This window comes from Nicotiana tabacum, chromosome 19 (genome assembly GCF_000715075.1).
Source record: "Nicotiana tabacum cultivar K326 chromosome 19, ASM71507v2, whole genome shotgun sequence".
NCBI lineage: Eukaryota > Viridiplantae > Streptophyta > Magnoliopsida > Solanales > Solanaceae > Nicotiana > Nicotiana tabacum.
The window spans coordinates 33,140,588-33,161,055 of NC_134098.1; the positions used below are offsets into that span (position 1 = coordinate 33,140,588).

General features: G+C 40.7%; 1 long non-coding RNA gene across 1 annotated transcript; it reads left to right on the plus strand.

Moving 5' to 3' along the window:
* Window positions 1–18,956: 18,956 nt before the first annotated feature.
* Window positions 18,957–20,173, plus strand: LOC107820428 (uncharacterized). Its single transcript, XR_001655918.2, has 2 exons — window positions 18,957–19,524; window positions 19,620–20,173. It is a non-coding gene; the product is annotated as an uncharacterized LOC107820428 (long non-coding RNA).
* Window positions 20,174–20,468: the final 295 nt, after the last annotated feature.

Genomic DNA, 20,468 nt, shown 5'->3' on the forward strand with positions numbered 1-20,468 from the left:
CACTGAACATAGGCCGATAAAGCCATACAATATTTCATATACATGACACCTGTCTACAAGCCTCTAAGAGAACATAACATCATAAAGGTCGGGACAGAGCCCTGCCATACCAATCAACACATGTTCTAATCATACTGACCAAATAGCATTTCCTGAGCAAATGGAGCGCACAAACACCTTTTCGCTGAGCTGATAGCCTACTTGGAGGACTCTCATCCTATCTAACGGGACCTGCGGGCATGCAACGCAGTGTCCCCAGGAAAGAGACGTCAGTACAAATAATGTACCGAGTATGTAAGGAATGAAAATTAGTAAACAATAGACATGAGAGAAACATGGAGTAAAAGACTCGACATATATGTATGAATAACTCTGTGAATCATTTCATATTTAAAATGTCATGCATATGCGTATAAATGTCATACCATGCATAGGTATATGCGTTCATAATATCATCAAGCCTCTGAGGGCATCCCATCATATCATCTCGGCCACTGTGGGCAATTCATCAACGTATACCAGCTGATCAGGTGGTGGTGCGTATATAATGTCGTAACCTTTTCCCATATCCCATATACATATATATATACATATAATTACATGTATAAATGAATGCAATGCATGAAAAGTACATCAATAAAATCTTTCGAAATGTTATAAGACCATTATACCTCTGATTAATATCTTGAAATGAACTTTATCAACTTATGTATTTTCTGAGACCCATGAACAGATTATAAAATAATAGGACACATGAGGAATTAAGAATATAGACACCCCTAATATTTCTATGAATAGAGTCATTTATGAAAGTTGCGTATTTTGCTCGTTTCGTTTGTATCATTTTGGTCATGCCAAAAAGAAAGAAGTGATAGCCTTAACATACCTGAGCCGATTCTCTTGACAATCTTTTTAATACTCCTTGATTGCGACAACACGTAACGGCAGATCAAAGTAGGGAAAAATCCATATGATATTCTTGATAAAGATTGTACCGTGCTCTCTTAGAATTGCAAATCTCATTGCGATTACACCGAATAGCTTCGTTGCAAATCTCTTAGAGTTGCGAATCCGAATTGAAGCTTAATCCGTCTCTTACCATACTTAGAATCATACCTTAATAAGGTAAATTTCTTAAAATTGTTGGATTTTTGTGGGCCCTACTTGATAGGGATATCTTGTATGATTTCGTATGAAAGTTGCTTGGCAGATCCGTTACATTGTAGATGAGATTAAGCATCTCAATTTTATGCTTTAAAGAGGCTTTTATATTAGTGGGTGTGGGCCCCACTTCATGTGGCTTAGTTGGCCAAAGACACCTCCACATTCTTGCCACCTTTTATGTGACTTTAAGAGTCGCCATCTCTTAATACAAGGGCTGCCACGTTTTGGCGGGTTTAGCTTATCCAAAGAATTGTAATTAATTACCCACTAAGTTTTAATTAACTTGCTAATTCCCCCATTAACCAGTAATCCACATAATTAAGAATTAACTCAATTTATTTAAAATACTACTCACTTTTAACACACTTTATATACCTCACTATCATGGCCATGTGGTACCTTGTATGGTATTAGTCCATAAATACCGGGTACTCTAGCTCGGGCCGTATTTTATCCCAAAATGTCAAACTTTGACTAAATTCATTTTTTTCGTTTTGCTTACCCTCTCTCCTTCACGAATTTACTCATCACTTGTTTTGAAATAGCATAATGCTTATAATCTCAAAATAATCTCATTCCCAAACTTTACATCGATTAACTTACGACGAAACTTTAACATACAAAATGCGGGATGTAATAATATTCCCCCCTTTGGAACATTCGTCCTCGAATGTTGACTGATGCACTTATCATTTTCATAACCTATGTCTTCCGAATAATTTATTACTCTCCTTGCCATCTAGGCAACTATTTTTTGAATAAATCCAAAGGCTAGGGCATTCCCCCCTTTATGCCTCTTTCTCACACCACGGTCTGTGGTCGGAATTCTTCCAATCTCGTAACTCTTCCTACCTTCTGCCATGCAGCCTGTAGGACTTTTTCCTTGCATATGCCCCTATGCGACTCTTCCCTTCAGCTTTTAGCCAATCTTTAGGCCTCACTTTGGGAACATATACAGAACTTGATAAGATGTCCCTCTAGGCATCTATAGGTGTATTGAAGTTCTTCGGTCGGTACTTTGTCGAACTTACGAATATTGTCATATCTCATTTCGTACTTTGTAACTTCTATCCATCAATTGTTGATTTACCTCAATGTTGATCTATAATCTACCACTGGTATCTTGAAACTTCTTACGTAAACCATTGCCACTAGGTCTTACGTTGCATCGAGGAATATTCGAAGTGATTTTCCTGATCCACTTAGCGGCGATACTGTACTTCAATAATCGTACTTTATAGCATCCCAATGTGACTCACTTACGTGGGTATTTTAATGCTGTACAATTCATGAAATCCCTTCAAATCATCACTCAATCGAAGGTCCAAATGTCATCCTTCATTTATTACAAGTATACCCTCATTTTACTACCACGGCAACATTTCATCTCTTTTAAATGCTATTAGTCTTAGACCCTTTTAAGTTCATTCAGGCTATACTGAGCTTTCTATAACTTAGAGAAACCATCAGCTCTCTTGTTTTCATTGGCTTAATCCTAAGGACTTATCCATTCTCATCACCTTCTCACCCGCCCTTTCTTATCCTTACTCATGTATTCCTAAAACCTTGTCGATGTACCATACTTTAGCTCGCGACCTACACATATCTAGTTATACTACTCCCAACCTTCTTTCAACTTGCTTGCACCATAGATTTCCTTGTGTTATTTTGGAACATCAAGCGAGACATCACGTCGTCTCAAACTCTTCTTTACTCTCTTAGCTAGGCCTCTCGGTACCTAGAAACCATAGGCTGAAAGATATATGCCGCTGAAGACGCTGCTATCATTCCTGGATACTGAATCCCAACGCTTCTAGCCTTCTATCCGAAGTATGGACTATTCACGATCTTCTACATTTGAGTATCTCGTACGTTATTCACCTTTACCTTACTTACCTTAAAATCTCGCATCACATCTTTGGCGTCCTTTCACATCATCGATGACCCTTACTTGCCTTGCGGCAATCCTACTCTACCAAGGATAACAAAATTCCTTATTCGCGAGGGTGACACTTAGTATAACTGGCACATACAGTCCCTTAAGCTTAACTTTGCTCACATTGCTTGCTTTAGGGAAGCGTCTTCCTGAATGACAATTCTCTGAATTTCTTGTGAATCTTCTTCTGTTGTCCACTCTATTATCGCCGGAACGAAATCTGAAATTCTTATGATGTCGACTATTATCCAATCACTCGGTCCCTAATTCATGTTTAGTTTATCTTGTTCACCAGCTCATACTGATTTCTATTGTTCTGGGGTCTAACTTTTCCTTCCGGTAGTCGTGTTGGAGTCACGAACTTATTTCTTCAAATGAGGATATGACTTTATGGCCTATACTCTTTTGTTGTCTCAAGGCTTGTCACTTCTCGTCTTTTCCTTTAATTGACTATAGACTCTATAATACTGTCATCTTTTTTATCTACCGTTATCATCCATGTATTTCATCATACTCATAATGCTTCATTAACTCTCTTCTTATTTTTCGCTAACATTTATGTCTATCACTTTATTCTGAAAACTCAAACAAAATATTCTTTTGATTTTAGCTCCCCTTTGCTCCATCCAGTGGCTCTTTGGGTTGCTTAACATTCTCACTCTACTAGGGACGCGAGTCAAACTAAGATAATATTTATCCCCTCTAGGCTTTAAGTGCCTCTCTTCTGAATTTTGTTTTTCATGCTAGTATTCACATCTAATTGTAATATCCTAGAGTGCGCCATTTGGGTGTCTCACAAAGAGATCTATTAGCACCTTTGTAATATCCTTCAGAAATGTCAACTAACACAAACAATCCATTTACCATTTTGGGTTACTCTAAACCCAGCCGGATCTTGATATCCCGTCCTTTTCTTAAACTTTACCTGTTAGCCCCCATAGGGCATAACTGAAATGGGTGTGGCCAATTGTACATTCCTCTGTTAGTGTTGAAGGTAACTCAAAATTCTTATATCTCTCTTCCTGAATTGTAGATAATGTTCATCTTTACTAACTGGGTACCTCGTACCCTTCTTCACCTTGCTTCTTTTACTTGTTGAAATTTGTATCTATGTTCTAAATCTCCCATTGCCTTTCACCATAGGGGTGGATACATACTCTTGCCTTAAGGCTCCTTATCAAGAAGGTTGCACGTCTTAGTATCCACATATTCTGCTGGAGACCTTATATTTACTCATCATAAGCGTGATGCAAAATCGAGTTCCTCTGACTCAATTCTTCCACAGCCATATTCAATCCCTTACCAACTGTATTTCTAGATGTCAGTATCGTTTTATTATGAATATAATATAATTTAGGAATTTGAATTTCTACGACTGAGCTCTACCACACGATCTAGAGTAAGAAGAAAGAGTGACAGTCCTAAATGCCCTGTAGCCTCTTGCTTATAAGTGTGGTACACAATACACCCATAAACAAGACTCTACAAGACACGACTTGTAGACTCCCTAGGACAGAACTGCTCTGATACAACTTTTGTCACGACCCAAACCGATGGGCCGTAATGGGCACTCGGTACCTTACTCAACCGAGTGCCAACATAACGTATCTTTTCATATCATACTATCATAGATAACTGAGCCGGAGAGGCTGCCGTGGGATAAGTAGAATACAACATGAAATACCAACTTATATGTAAGACATACGGGCCTATAAGGCCAAAATGAGTACTCTTACACTGAACATAGGCCGACAAGGCCATACAATCTTTCATATACATGACACCTGTCTACAAGCCTCTAAGAGTACATAACATCATAAAGGTAGGGACAGAGCCCCGCCATACCAATCAACACATGTTCTAATCATACTGACCAAATAGCAACTCCAGAGCAAATGGAGCGCACCAACACCTTCCGCTGAGCTGATAGCCTACTTGGAGGACTCTCATCATGTCTAACGGGACCTGCGGGCATGAAACACAGCATCCCCAGGCAAAAGGGACGTCAATACAAATAATGTACCGAGAATGTAAGGAATGAAAATCAATAAACAACAGACATGAGAGAAACATGGAGTAAAAGACTCAACATGTATGTCTGAATAATCATGTGAATCATTTCATATTTATAATGTCATGCATATGCGTATAAATGTCATACCATGCATAGGTATATGCGTTCATAAGATCATCAAGCCTCTGAGGTCATCCCATCATATCATCTCGGCCACTGTGGGCAATTCATCAACGTATACAAGTTGATCAGGTGGTGGTGCGTATATAACGCTGTAACCTTTTCCCATATCCCATATACATATGTATACATATAAATACGCGTATATAATGCCATCTGGTCATGGGTCAATGCACATGTATAAATGAATGCAATGCATGAAAAGTACGTCAATAAAATCTTTCGAAATGTCATAAGACCATTATACCTCTGATTAATATCATGAAATAAACTTTATCAACTTATATATATTGTGAGACCCATGAATAGATGATAGAATAATAGGACACATGTGGAATTAAGAATACAGACACCCCTAATATTTCTATGAATGAAAGTTGCATATTTTGCTCGTTTCGTTTATATCATTTGGATCATGCCAAAAAGAAAGAAGTGATAGCCTTAACATACCTGAGCTGATTCTCTTGGCAATCCCGTTAACACCCATTGATTTCGACAATACGTAACGGCGGATCGAAGTAGGAAAAATTCCGTATGATGTTCTTGATAAAGATTGTACCATGCTCTCTTAGAATTGCAAATCGCATTGCGATTACACCGCATAGCTTCGTTGCAAATCTCTTAGAGTTGCAAATCCGAATTGAAGCTTAATCCGTCTCTTGCCATACTTAGAATCATACCTTAATAAGGTAAATTTCTTAAAATTGTTGGATTTTTGTGGGCCCTACTTGATAGGGATGTCTAGTATGATTTCGTATAAAAGTTGCTTGGTAGATTCATTACATTATAGATGAGATTAATCATCTCAATTTTGTGCTTTAAAGAGTCACCATCTCTTTATACAAGGTTGTGGGCCCCACTTCATGTGGCTTAGTTGGCCAAAGACACCTCCACATTCTTGCCATATTTTATGTGACTTTAAAAGTCACCATCTCTTTATACAAGGGTTGCCACGTTTTCGGGGGTTTAGCTTATCCAAAGAATTGTAATTAATTACCCACTAAGTTTTAATTAACTTGCTAATTCCCCCATTAACCAATGATCCACATAATTAAGAATTAACTCAATTTACTTAAAATACTACTCACTTTTAACACACTTTATACACCTCACTATCATGGCCAGGTGGTACCTTGTATGGTATTAGTCCATTAATACCGGTTATTCTAGCTCGGGCCGTATTTTATCCCAAAATGTCAAACTTCGACGAAATTCATTTTTTCGATTTGCTGCCATCTCTCCTTTACGAATTTACTCATCACTTGTTTTGAAATAGCATAATGCTTATAATCTCAAAATAATCTCATTCCCGAACTTTACGTTGATTAACTTATGACAAAACTTTAACATACGAAAATGCGGGATGTAACATATGTCTTCTGAGGGCTTATTGAGGTTGGACAAGTTCACCAAGCTCTTTCCAGTTCACTTTAGTGGTGCACCTTCTAAGGACCCACCGGATTATCGTGACCGCTGCCATGAGGTTCTGCGGAACATAGGGATAGTTGAGACCAATGGGGTCGATTTTGCTATGTTTCAGATGATGGGTTCCGCCAAGAGATGGTGGAAGGATTTTGTATTGACCAGACCAGCGGGGTTGCCTGCTCTTACTTGGGATTAGTTCTCTCAGATATTTCTTGAGAAGTTCATTCCTGTCACACTGAGAGAGGATTTTCTCAGGCAGTTCGAGCGTCTCCAGCAGGGCAGTATGTCCGTCACTCAGTATGAGACCCGTTTAGTAGATCTGGCCTATCATGCTATTCTTCTGCTTCCTTCCGAGAGAGAGATAGGGTGAGGAGGTTTATTGAGGGACTCACTCACCCTATAAGGCTACAGATGGCCAAGGAGACCGGAAGTGAGATTTCCTTTCAGGCGGCTGCTAATATTGCGAGGAGGATCGAGATGGTTCTTGCACATGGGGGGTCAGGGGTCTGACAAGAGGCCTCGTCATTCTAGTGGGTTTAGTGGTGCCTCGTTTGGAGGCAGGGGTAATTTTGGTAGAGGCCATCCTCCTAGGCCGTTTCATTCAGCACTCCAGGCATCCCGCGGTGTTTCATGTGGGCATGGCCCTCATATGCCTTATTCTGACCAGCTAGCCTACAATGCACTACCAGCTCCTAATAGTGTATCTCCGCTCCAGAGTTTTCTGGGTGGTTACTCAGGTCGACAGGGTCAGAAGGGTCAGCAGTCACAGCAGTCGAGGTTCTATTATACTTGTTGTGATCTGAGGCAGCTCACAGCATCAGGGTTCTCGTGCCATAGTCCCGGCACCGGGTGCTTCACCGCCCGCTCAGCCAGCTAGAGGTTGGGGTCAGGCAGCTAGAGGTGGAGGTCAGGCCATTAGAGGTGTAGGTCAGGCCGCTGGAGGTGGAGGACAGCCAGCTAGGGCCCGTCCTAAAGATGTAGTTCAGTGTGGTGGGGCCCAGCCCCGATGCTATGCTTTTCCAGCCAGGCCTGAGGCTAAGTCATATGACGCTGTTATTACAGGTACTGTTTCAGTTTGCAGTATAGATGCTTCAGTTCTATTTGATCTGGGTTCTACTTACTCCTATGTGTCATCATATTTTGCTTCATATTTGGTTGTGCCTCATGATTCTTTGAGTGCTCATGTGTATGTGTCCACACCTGTGGTGGATGCTATTGTTGTAGATCGTGTTTATCGTTCGTGTTTTGTCACTATTGGGAGTCTCGAGGCTAGTATAAATCTTCTACTTCTCGATATGGAGATTTCGATGTTATCTTGGGTATGGATTGGCTGTCATCTTATGACGCTATTCTGGATTGTCACGCTAAGACTGTGACCTTAGCCTTACCAGGGTTGCCTTGATTGGAGTGGAGAGGGACTCCTGGCCATTATACCAGCAGGGTTATCTCTTATATGAAGGCTTGGTGTATGGTCGAGAAGGGGTGTCTAGCTTATTTGGCTTATGTTCGCGATTCTAGTGTGGAGGTTCCTACCATGGATTCAGTACAAGTTGTCCGTGAGTTTCCAGAGGTATTTCCTGCAGACCTGTCTAGGATACCACCCGACAGGGATATCGACTTCTGTATTGACTTGGCTCCGGGCACTCGGCCCATTTCTATTCCACCATATCGTATAGCCCCGCCAGAGTTGATAGAATTGAAGGAGCAGTTGCAAGATTTACTTGATAAGGGCTTCATTAGACCTAGTGTCGTGCCCTGGGGTGCGCCCGTGTTATTTTTAAAGAAGAAAGATGGATCGATGAGAATGTGCATAGATTACCGATAGTTGAACAAAGTCACCATCAAGAACAAGTATCCATTACCGAGGATTGATGACCTATTTGATCAGCTTCGGGGTGCCAAGGTGTTTTCAAAGATTGATTTAAGGTCGGGCTACCATCAGTTGAGGATTAAGGCATTTGATGTCCCTAAGATAGCGTTTTGGACTCGGTACGGGCTTTATGCGTTTCTAGTGATGTCCTTTGGGTTGACAAATGCCCCAGCAGCATTTATGGATTTGATGAACCGAGTGTTTAAGCCCTACTTGGACTCCTTTGTGATTGAGTTTATTGATAATATCTTGATCTACTCCCGTAATCGAGGGGAGCACGAGCAGCATCTTCGATTTGTACTTCAGACTCTAAGAGACAGCCAGTTATATGCTAAATTTTCAAAGTGCGAGTTTTGGTTGGATTCAGTCACTTTCTTGAGGCACGTTGTACCAGCAGAGGGCATTCAGGTGGATCCTAAGAAGATTAAGGCAGTTCAGAACTGGCCTACACCCACTTCAGCCACTGAGATCAGGAGTTTCTTGGGTTTGGCGGGCTATTACCGTTGATTTGTGGAGGGGTTTTCATCTATAGCAGCCCCGTTGACCTGGTTGACCCAGAAGGGTGCCCCGTTCAGATGGTCAGGCGAGTGTGAGGCGAGCTTTCAGAATATCAAGACTGCTTTGACTACAACACCGGTGTTGGTGTTGCCCACAGGTTTAGGATCTTATGCGGTATATTGTGATGCATCTCGGGTTAGGCTCGGTGCAGTATTGAAGCAAGATGGCAGGGTGATTGCATATGCATCGCGGTAGTTGAAGGTTCATGATAAAAATTACCCTGTCCATGACTTAGAGTTAGAATCCATTGTTCATGCGCTAAATATTTGGAGGCAGTATCTTTACGGCGTGGCGTGTGAGGTTTTCACAAATCATCAGAGCCTACAGTATTTGTTCAAGAAAAAGGAGCTCAATTTGAGGTAGAGGAAGTGGTTGGAGCTATTGAAAGACTATGATATCACCATTTTGTACCATCCCGGGAAGGCCAAAGTGGTGGCCGATGCCTTGAATAGAAAGTCAGTGAGTATGGGCAGCCTTGCGTATATTCCAATCGGTGAGAGACCGCTTGTATTAGATGTTCAGGCCTTGGCCAATCAGATTGTGAGATTCGATGTTTTTGAGCCCAGTCGTGTTTTAGCTTGTAGAGTCGCTCGGTCTTCTTTGTTCGAGTGCATCAGGGATCGATAGTATGACGACCCTCATTTTTTGGTCCTTAGGGACACAGTGCGGCACGGTGGTGCCAAACAGGTTACTGTTGGAGATGACGGAGTTTTGAGGATGCAGGGTCGTGTTTGTGTGCCTAATGTGGATGGACTTCGTGAGTTGATTCTTGAGGAGGCCCATAGTTCCAAGTATTCTATTCATCCGGGCGCCGCCAAGATGTATCGGGACTTATGGAAGCATTATGAGCGTATCACTATGGATTTCGTTGTTGGACTCCCACGGACTCAGAGGAAGTTCGATGCCGTTTTGGTGACTGTGGACAGGCTAACCATGTCAGCGTATTTCATTCCTATGGCAGTTACCTATTCTTCAGAGCGGTTGGCTGAGATTTACATCCGCGAGATTGTTCGTCTTCACGGTGTGCCCGTGTCTATCATTTCTGATCGAGGTACGCAGTTCACCTCACACTTCTGGAGGGCAGTACAGCGTGAGTTGGGCACGCAGGTGGAACTGAGCACAGCATTTCATCCTCAGACGGATGGACAGTCCAAGAGCACTATTCAGACGGACGGACAGTCCAAGAGCACTATTCAGCAAATTCGCAAATGCGATGGATTTTTCGCATTTGCGGGCTTCGCAAATTCGCAAATACGACATCTGCAGCTGAACAAGATATGACTTACACGGGATTTTTGGTTCATTCTTCAAATTTTCAAAACCTATAACCTTAGAGGCGATTTGTCTAAGACTCCTTCCCCAAATCGTTGGTAAGTGATTCTAACCTATTTCTTCTTAATCTTTCACTACATTTCACAAGTTTTCAACCTAAAATCTAGAGTTTTCATGGTGGAATTGGGGGGTTTTGGGTAGAAATTAGGGATTTGGTAAATTGGGGATTTAGACCTCAAATTGAGGTCGGATTCCTAAACAAATCACATAACCGGGCTCGGGGGTTAATGGGTAATCGGGTTTTGGTCCGAATTTCGGGTTTGGACCAAGTGAGCCCGGGTGTTGACTTTTGTTGACTTTTTTAATAATGGCCTAAATTGAATTATTTACAATCGTGGATAGTTCCTAAGGCTTAATTTGAATTATTTTGCTGGTAAATTTCTAGATTCTATTGGTTCGAAGGCTTGTTTGAAAGGAAAAGTCGTGGTAGAGCTTTGAGTTTGGTCTTCGGAGCGAGGTAAGTGTCGTGATTGACCTTGACTTGAGGGAATAGGACTTGTTTGTCTATTTGCTACATGTTTAAATGTTGGGGAACAACGTATATGTGAGGTGACGAGTACTTATGTGTTGTAGTTGGGTTAAAGCATGCGGGCGGGGCTTGGTTTCCTGCAATTATAGCTTATTTTGCTCATGCTATCCATGTTTAGACTAGTATTTTTAAATTGATCATTCTTATCATGTTTACGGATCTTCTGGTGAAAATTTAGTATTGATTCCGAAGTTGAGGTTGATATTGTGGAACCAAATGTTGAAGTAAGGCTTGTACTGGTTATTCTATCTGCCTATTGTTATTTGTTCATTGCATTATGGTAAGGGAGAGTGCTAATGCACAAAGGGTGATGTCGTGCCATATTGTGAGTGTTAATGCACGAAGGGTGATGCCGTGCCATATTGTGAGTGTTAATGCACGAAGGGTGATGTCGTGCCATATTGTTAGTGTTAATGCACGAAGGGTGATGCCGTGCCATTTCTATTGATTTTATGGTGAGGTTGAGAGTAAAAGCACGAAGGGTGATGTCGTGCATTCTTCCTTTACTGTGTTTAGTTGTTCTAATTGGTTCATAGTATATTGGCCGTTCAAGTTACCATTCTGTTGTAGTTCTCTATCTCGTATTTCCCTCAGTAGTTGGTGGAGGAGCCGGTAATGGCTGAGTAGGGGTCTCGCCTTGAGCCTCAGACTGGGCCCCATCTACTGGGGGTACCCTGCTGGTCCCCTTACCTACTGCTGTATCTCTCCTCTGGCTAGCCGTAGTCTTCCTAGTCACCGTCATCTGTGCATGCAAACACCAACACATAAGTTTAATTCAAATTTCCTATAACTCAGTTCTATAGCACGATTTAGATTTCAAAGAAGGGTAACCAACTCCTAAATGCCCTGTAGTTCCCTGCTTATATAATGTGGTGCACAACACATCTATAAACAAGACCCTACTAGACACGGCTTGTAGACTTCCTAGGACAGAACTGCTCTGATACCAAGTTTGTCACGCCCCGAACCTAGGAGCGAGACAAGCACCCGGTGCCTCACCTAACCTGGCGTACCAAATTGCGACTAAGGGACTCTGAACATATAATGTCATACTTTGGCCATGGGGCCACCTTGCAAGACAATTTGCAAAGCAAAATATAAAACTGAATGGAAACTAGCGCTAACTAAACATCAATATAAAGCTAGGCCGACAAGGCCGTCATAGCTACTATAGCTGACAAACCATCAAATATACATACCAGGCCTACAAACCCAACATACTGCACTAACCAACAGGATATGTCTACAAGCCTCTACTGATAGATGTACTATGATCAGAACAGGGCCCCGACCTACCCATAACATATATACAGATATACATAAGATGTACACAACACTCTAGACCTGGCAACTCCGAAAGACGTGGAGCTTACCGATCAGGCTGAACTCGGGAAACACCTACTGAGGAGATCTACTCGTCTGTCTATCTGAACCTGCATGCATGAAATGCAGCGTCCCCGGAAAAGGGACGTCAGTACGAAATAATGTACCGAGTATGTAAGGCAATAACATAACTGAAAATCGAAACTGAACTGATAATATAATAACTGAAAGTAACTGGGAGTCAAAGATGATCTGGAGATATACTTACCTGCTGATACTGACTCAACTCCTTCAATATAGTAAGTAAAATAATTGTACGGCCTTATAAGGCTCGGTATATATAACTGCTCTGCCATAGTAGGCTCGCTCATAGGCGCTCGGCCATACTAGGCTATGTATCTCGACCATGCTGGGCTCGCTCATAGGTGCTCGGCCACAGTAGGCTCGGTATATAACTTTCCATCTGATCAGAGGTTGCCCAATAGGGGCCTGCCCATCGATTATAGCTCGATGGTAATGAAAATACTGTAATACTGTATATATAGGCTTGCTGCTCTCTTGACTGGAAGAAGACAATACTAAAATTGAATATAGAGTCTCGATAAGGAATAATATTGTAACTTATGAGACTAGAATAGTGTGAATAAATTCATGAATATGAACTTCTCTTTTTGTCTCATTACTAACACATGTAGCTACGAGATCATGCCAAAATGAAGGAAGGCTTAGCCTTAACATACCTTATCACAATCTTTCCAATCACCAAGTTGAACTCACCTCTTCGCACCTTAATCTACAAGAATGATAATAATACTATCGTTAAGTTACGAAAGTTACAACTATCGCACAACGAACGACAAACCTATTTTGTATTAAAACGGGCAGCATCTCCCCTATAATTCTTACTTCCTCCAAATTCAAGATAACACCAACAATACAAGAACAGAACAATAACAACATATATACATCATTTTCCAGCCCTATATACACCATCAAATACTACAAAACAGCCCAACACACCCCAATCTCTTCGTACACAAAACGACCACCGTAGTAGTGTCAAACGACCCAAAAATGTTATGACGAATGACCAGCCAACCACCCTACATTTATATGGTGTTTATAAACCCCCTTCCTCCTCCAAAACTCCACAAAATAGTAGTAAAACACGCAGCCCAACAGCAACACAAAACAGTCCATAAAACAGTCTGCTACAAGTGAATAACTCGAACTCACGGCTTCCGATCACCGTCCCGTGAGTTCTTACAAGTATAGAACGACTTACCATGAATTTACAGAAGAAAAATTGGATGAAAGAGAGAAGTAAACTCACCTTATTTGTTGGATAACTCAGCTCTTATCTTGGTTTTTCAAACTCTAGGTTTTACCTCCAATTGGAACTTGAAAGGGAGAGAAAATCAATTAGGGTTTGTGGGAAATTTTTGGGAGGATTCTTTGCAGAGCTTATGTCTGGTTATTATGCTCTATTTTAAGTCTAATATATGAAGAAAATAGGCCCTTAAAAGGCCTCTTTGGATGACCCGAAATGGCCCATTTTTCTCATTTAAGCAAGTAGGTGACACACCTACTTGTCACCTAGCAGCTTGCGTAGTATCGCACAAATACCCATATTATTCTACTCCAATGTCGTATTGACAAACGGTTTAATGAGTTGGAAAATAGACTCATAGATCTTTAATTTGATAGGTGGAACATCCCATAACTCTAAGTATATTGGGAGAAAATCGTAGTTACATTTGACCCAAAGTTTCAGTAAAACTTATGAATGTAACTTGTGATGACTTTCATCGACTTTTGTTCCACAACTCTCTTGACTTCAAAACATAACACAGGGATGTCATACGACTAATATAAATCATAATATAATCTTCTTATCATGTTAATCACCCTAGTCTCACCCCAAAGGTATATGTTATAACATTCCCAACTTGTCGACTTTCGACGAAATATTATTTTCTTCAATTGCTTTATCTTCTGAACCGTCCAACCCTCTTTGTACTTGTTGTTCATGATCTTCAATATTTGTAACCTCAGAGGTAACATGATTAAATTAATTTATATACTTTTAAATATTATCTCATTTTTGGTCCTACATTAGTTTGCTTACGATGCATTTTTATGTACGAAAATATAGGGTGTAACAGTTGCTCAGTGCATTGAGGAGTTTAAATTGCAAGCATCTCTATATTATTAGCAAGCATAAGTCCTGACTCAAACTCTTATGACATAGCTCTATATAGCACGATTTGGATTTGAAAGAAGGGTAACAGACTCCAAAATGACTTGTAGCTTCCTGTTTATATAATGTGGTGCACAACACATCTATAAACAAGATTCTACTAGACACAACTTGTAGACTCCCTAGGACAGACCTCCTTTGATACCAAGTTTGTCACGCGCCAAACCAGGGGAGGCGAAACTGACACCCTGTGCCTCACTTGACCGAGCTTACCAACCTGAGATTGAGGGGCTTTGAACATACAATGTGGTACTTTGGCCGGCAAGGCCACAACGCAAGACAATTTGTGGAACAAAATATGAAACTGAGTGCAGATTAGCTCTAACTGAACATCTATATAAATCTGGGCCGGTAAGGCCGTCAAACTTAATATAGCTGACAAACCAAATATACATACAAAGCTTACAAGGCCAACATACTTTACTGACTGACAAGTTATGTCTATAAGCCTCTACTGATGGTTGTACTGTGGTTGGAACAGGGCCCTGGCCTACCCATATATATATATACACACACACACTCAAAACTCTAGACCCAGCAACTCCGAATGACATGGAGCTTAACGATCAAGCTGAACTCGGACAGCACCTACTGAGGAGGCCTACCCGTCTTTCTATCTGAACCTGCAAGCATAAAATGCAACGTCCACAAAAAAAGGAACATCAGTGCGAAATAACGTACCTAGTATGTAAGGCAATAGAATAATTGAAAGCTGAAACTTAACTGAAAATATAATAACTGAAAGTAACTAGGAATCAAAGACAATCTGAAGATACGCTTAACTGTTGATATTGACTCAACGCTCTCAATATAGTAAGTAATATAGTTTCCCGGCCCTATAAGGCTCAGTACGTGTAACTGCTCGGCCGTAGCAGGCTCGCTTATAAGCACTCGGCCATACTAAGCTCGGTACGTGTAACTGCTCAGCCATAGTAGGCTCGCTCATAGGTGCTCGGCCATACTAGTCTCGATATCTAAATCACTACTCGTCCATTTTGGACTCGCTCATAGGCGCTCGGCCACAGTAGGCTCGATATATAGCTTGCCATCTGATCAGAGGTTGCCCAATAGGGGCCTGCCCAACGATTATACTTGGTAGTGGTGAAAATACTATAATATTGTGTATATATATAGACCCTCTTCTCTCTAGACTGAAAGAAGGCAATACTTAACTGAATATAAAGTCCTGATAAGGGAGAATACTATAACTTATGAGACTAGGATAATGTACATGAATCCATGAGTACAAACTTCTCTTTAGGTCGCATTATCAAATGCATTTAGTTACGGGATCATGCCAAAAATGAAGGAAAGGTTTAGCCTTAATATATCTTTGCAATCATATCTCCAATCGTAAACCAAGCTCTACGATCTTCTTATGTATACAATGAGTAAAATGACTTCGTTGTCATCATATAAGCGTCGTAACTCTCATATTTCGACAACAACATTTTAAAAGAAAATGTATAGCACCTCGCTTTTTTATACTACATCCCATAAGTTATTAAAAGTCACCAAACAATCCAAACAAAAATAATAGAATTCACAATAAGCTTTCCGATTACTTCAACAACTATTTTGAGCGGCAAGCTCGATTTACGATTAACAAAATATAATTCAAACCCAATCCCTTTTCAATGAATCTGCCTACAACATTTATAACATCATACTTATGTTTACCATATTATTTTCCGCCCAAAACAACATAAGAATAATCTACAAAAACAGTCCACACACCTAGCACCTTAACCTTTATCGTCAATCTCTTATTTTTTATGTTTTCTTCTTCAATCAACTTATATAAATAAATAAAAAACTTAACCACAGCAGCCATAATATAATCAAATTATTTCTCATAATTTCCATCCACAAGAAACCATATACACACCCTCAAAACAGTCCAGCAAAAAGACAACAACACCCCATGCTATTTCAAGCACGAGCTTGTAGTTTTTCATTGAAATAACTCAACCAACACTTGAATAAACTTAAGAAAAAGAAAGGAGATAATATTCTTACCTTATACAGCTACTAAAACTCTAAATCCAAGCTCCTCTTAGCTCACAACAACCCTTAATGTCACCACAACACCATAGAAGTTTTATCCCACCTAAGCTAATCTTTAATGTTGATCTTGGATAAAAACACTTAGATTCGTTCTTGGATTTTCATGAACTTGTTAGGGAGGGTTTTGGGAGTATTTTGGGTCTGGAAATAGTGAATAATACCAATGAAAATGATCTATAGGCGTTTGATATATATCTGAATATTTTCACCGCCCTAAGTGGGCTCCATAGGGGTTGCTTGCACAATCTCGCGAAAATGCGATTACATATGTACTCTAATGTCGTATCGACGAACGGTTTAATGTGTTGAAAACTATACTCGTAAATATTCAATATGGTGGGTGGATCACCCCGTATATCCAAGTATATTGAGATAAGATCTCAGTGACATTAGACTCTAATTTCAGGAAGATTATGAACGTATCTTGCGACGACTTTTGTCGACTTTTGTCTTACAACTTATTTGATTTCAAAACTTAAAATACGAATATTATATGATGAAAGTACCTTAAAACATGACCTCCTTAGCATATCAAGTACTTCTAGTTTCACCCCGAAATTACGGGTTATAACATCTTTGATTCGTTTAGCCTCCAATCCTCATGATACTTTCGTAACACCTGTGTTAACTCATCATTATGTAAAGGTCCTTAAACTCTCCAGCTTATATTGATTTACTTAAGACGCATTCCGATATGAAAGTACGGGGTGTAACACGCATATTAGATCGCAAAATCTCCTTCAAATTTTCCCTAGTTGACCTGACCAATTCTGCGATGGATATGCGGTCCGCGAAACAGATATGCGGTTCCAATAACCCACATCGAAAAGGCCCTCAAACTTTGGTTTGCTTCTGCCCCAATCCGCAATGATTCTGCGGTCAACTAAACTGATTCGCGGTTCGCATAGCTGACCGCAAAATCGCCCTTTCATGCCAATACTTCTTCCCACTTATTCTACAACTTTCCGAACATATTAACTTGACTTTTGCACTATAAAACTTAAATTCTTGACGGACTTTTATGGGGCCTTACACTCAGCCAGCCAAACCTCATAGGTGCGGACTCCCTTCGCAAATACGATGTCCGAATCTACAGACCTCCCTCACAGAAGTGGCCCTGGCAGAAACAGCCAACCTTCGCAAAGGTGGCCACTGCCAACCAGCCTTCTCTTTCGCATTTGTGAAAGCGTTGCTCGTAGGTGCGACTTCGCACCTACCACCCCATCTCTGCATGTGTGATGCACCAGCACTAGATCTGCCAACTAATACTAAAATGGTCTGGAACCCATCCGAAATACATCTGATCCCCTTGGGACCCCGTCCAATCATACCAACAAGTCCTAATACCTCCCAAAACCTAACCAAAAGCTCAATACACCATAATTAACATCAAAATCAAGGATCAATGATCAAAACACAAGTTGAATTTCTCTTAATTTCATTAGTCCTCGGCAGGCGGGAACAAAAAGAGAAAGAAGGTAGAAAGGTTCAGTCCCAGTTGGTCTCGTCTATGAATTTTCTTTCCCTATCCTATTGTCGAGACGAATGTGGCCATACCCAGAGGACTATCACATCAGCAAGACGACTTTCTAGTCAGATCCTTCTTGTGCTTCGGATATGAAGAATTTGATCGATCGATTTAGGAAAGATGAAAAAACAAAGGCCCCCTCGTTCTCACTTCTCTTACTTTCGGTGCTTATCTTCAATTATAAGATGGTCACCCGCGCTAAGCAAGATCGGTTCAACAGGCCAATTCACGCATCTTTCGCAGAGTACCGGAAAAGCCCTATGAGCTAACTTTCCATTTGACGGCAAAGAGCAATCGAACCTGTGAAAGTCACATCTTTGACTTATATACACAGGCTTCGGAGAGGATTTTTTAATTAGATTCGATTTAGCAGTCCATACCAGGTAGATTTAGGAGTGACTGGCAGTGAATGCCCGGTAGCAAAGGTGCGAAGCAGACTCGGCTTAACTTCACTTGAGTTCGCTTTCCCCTGGAAATGATGGAATAAGCTAACTTCCAAACTTCAACGTCTGATTCAAACCTAACCGATTCGGATTACATCCAAACTTTGCACACAAGTTCCAAATGACAAAATGAACATATTCCAAGTCCAGGAACAACAATTCGACCTGATATTATCAAAATCAACTCCTGGTCAAAATAGGAACTCCCCAAACCTTCAAATTGCTAACTTTCGACAAATAGGAACACAACATCCTAAGTTCAAAAATATCATACGAACCTATTAGAACCATCAAATCACAAATCCGAGTTCATTTACAACAAAATCAAACTTTGATCAACTCTTACAACTTAAGACCAACTAAGTGTTCCAGTCACTCTTAAACCTTCTTAAAATAAAGTCAACCATCTCTTCAAGTCACCAAACATCAAATCATATACAAGGTATGTCAAATAGGGAAACGGGAATAAAATACACAAAATGACCGGTCGAATCGTTATAGAAGGTAGGGGAAAATCTATTATCTTTTGGGCACCTACTAGTCTTTGGGAGACGATAGGGTAGTCTATTATACATTGGGTAATGGGGGACTAACTTGTACTATATAAGAGTAGAAGGGGTCATTTTTGAAAGGGAGAAGACTTGCACACCATCAGATTTTTTAAGGGTCTCAAAACCTTAATTAAATTTTATCTCTCATCTCTCTCATTTGAGAGAACTAGCCACCCCCACGAGCTCCTCTACCGCCCGCCGGATCTGACGATGGCCGGCAGCCACGAACTTTTCTCCCCCTCATCTCTCTCTTTCCTACGTAGGGTGGACACTAACGCCGTCAGATTTCACTACTGGACGGCAATTGATACGCCACCATTGATGACCCTCATTGCCTTTGTCTTGTACCTTTATCTCATCTCCTTTTTCATTTTTTTTCTTTTCTTTCTCTTTTGCAAACGATACAGATCTAAGATTATTTCTTATATTCTTGTGCAAGTGTTTTGGCCGGAGAAGTGGTCGGAAAAGGTCAGATCTTGACGAAAAACTCCACCTCTGTTTGGCCATGTCATTTCTCGGTGACTCTGGCAATGAGCTAACGCTGTGTTACCCGGTCGTTCGCCTCTACTGCCCACTGCTACCGTTGAATTTTAGCCAAAAAAATTCATCCAGCGAAACAAATGTTGCTCTGGTGATTCCTTAGTGTCGTAGAAGCTTCCCAGGCTAACACTTTTGTGGTTTCTTCGTTACAATTTCGCTGCTTCGTTCTTGATGTCGTTGTCTTTGGTTCTATGCTGTTCCATTGATATTGCAATAGTGACTCAAAAATGCTCAATTACTATTTGTATTAGTTGAGGCAGAACTTCGCCGTTGTTGTTTGTTGCTGGACTGCATTTGAGATTCATGGCTTGAAAGCCGTCTCACTGTGTTGCTTTTGGTGGTTTCCAGCCACTGCGTTGATGGAAAATCTTGTTCAAATGATTTCCATTCAACTGACTGTGTTTGTGCCATTACTTTGACCAAAATAATATTTAGCTGACCTACTGTTTTGACTAACGATTAGCTTTAATACTTGTGGCTAAGCTTCTTCATTTGTCAAAATGTGTATATTTTGAGGCCTTGCGACATTAATTTATTGATACTGAACAGATACTACATCAGGCCTATGAAAATAATGAATGAATTATGGAGGCCACGCCCCTTCGATCCCGAAAATAAAAGAGGCGATGATAATACTCATCGAGAAAGGAAAAGAGGAGAAACACGACGAACTCATACTTTGGACGGTGACAAGGTTGGCCACTGTAGTTGCAACCAAGTCGATTCCCGTTCTCATATCTAGACTGAA